A 1,604-nucleotide genomic window follows, 5' to 3' on the forward strand; every position below is an offset into this window, starting at 1 on the left:
TAACTTTTGAACCACATTTTTCTTCATTGTTTATCATTTTACCCACCATTGTTCCCTGCCGTCCTCTCCTTTCCCTGGTGACTATGTAGAACTAATAAAATTTTGTTTCATTACCTGTAGGCTTCAAATTGGACTCTCTGAAACCACATCAAGTCCTTATGAAGCCACTGGCCTGTCTCCTTGGTGCAGAGTAGATACAATTCATATTGAGATCAAGCCCATCATCGGGGCCTCATGAAGACCTGAACCACCTGGCAAAGGCTGGCTGGACATACACAACATGCTTTCTCATTGTTCTCAGATTGAACAGATTCTGTTATTTCTCACTGTTTCTGCAGATGAATAATCCTCACATTTTTTAATGGGAACAAATAACCAAACGTGGGCGAGTGAATTTATTCTCCTCAGCTTCTCCAGTGATTGGGGCACTCAGGTGTCGCTCTTTGTCCTATTCTTGATCATGTGCCTGGTGAAGGTGCTGGGAAACTTTTCCACTGTTCTTCTGATCAGACTGGACAACTTACTCCACCCACCCATGTATTACTTCCTCACCAGCCTCTCCCTTGTGGACATCTCTTATGCCACTAGCATAGTCTCTCAGCTGTGGGTGCATTTTCTTATAGAACATAATCTTCTACCTGAACTGTGCAGCCCAGCTACTTTTCTCCCTGGGCTTGGGTGAGATTGAGTTTGTTCTACTGACAGTGATGGCATATGACTGCTACATGGCTGTGCGTGGTCCTCCAAGATAATCTGCCTTCATGCATGGAGGGTTGTGTGCTAGGTTGGGCAGTTCATCCTGGATCAGTGGCTCCATCAACTCTCTCTTGCAGACTGCTGTCACCTTTCAGCTTCCCACTTGTTCAGACAAGCTTATCTATCACATATTCTGTGAACTCCTAGCTGTCCTCAGGCTGGCCTGTGTGGACATGTCCTCTAGTGGGGTTGCAATCATGGTTTCCAGCACCTCCCAGATGATGACACCATTCTACATGGTTCTTGTCCTACATCAGGATCTTCTCCATCATCCTAAAACTCCAGTCCACAGAGGAAAGGAGAAAATTCTTCCACACATGTGTCTCTCATCTCACAGTGGTTGCCTTGTGCTGTGTCATGACTATTTTCATACATCCAACCCTGCTCCAGCCCCTTGGTCTTCAGGGAGAAGATGACCTCACTCTTCTATGCCATTTAACACCCATGCTGAACCCCATTATTAACAGTGTGAGGAATAAGGATGTGAAAGGTACTTGGCAAAGCTCTTAGGACAATTCTCTGTGTTAACCTCAAAACTGGCAACTTGATGAATCGTGAACTTCACACAGACAAAAGAGCTTTGCCTCTGTTCCCCACCCAACTCAGATATGACAGGTAGAGAGTGCATCACCATGGCAACCATGAAGGAGATGACATAACATGTACTGGTGATGTTAGGTAGGAGGCTGAGTGGTTGTGTTGTGATGTAGGATGTGGGGGACTATTTATATAAGAGCATAATGTTCTTTGAAGTTAAGCACTTCAGTATTAGACCTTCACATGCTTGCTAAATCTCCACTCCTGTGAACTGAGGGTATTGAAAGAAACAATTTTGTTGTTTTGAGTTG

At 44.6% G+C, this 1,604-nt stretch overlaps 1 pseudogene; it reads left to right on the forward strand.

Moving 5' to 3' along the window:
• The first annotated feature begins 361 nt into the window (after window positions 1-361).
• On the forward strand, window positions 362-1,304 carry LOC126081883 (olfactory receptor-like protein OLF3; annotated as a pseudogene).
• The last annotated feature ends 300 nt before the right edge of the window (window positions 1,305-1,604 follow it).

This window comes from Elephas maximus, chromosome 8 (genome assembly GCF_024166365.1).
Source record: "Elephas maximus indicus isolate mEleMax1 chromosome 8, mEleMax1 primary haplotype, whole genome shotgun sequence".
NCBI lineage: Eukaryota > Metazoa > Chordata > Mammalia > Proboscidea > Elephantidae > Elephas > Elephas maximus.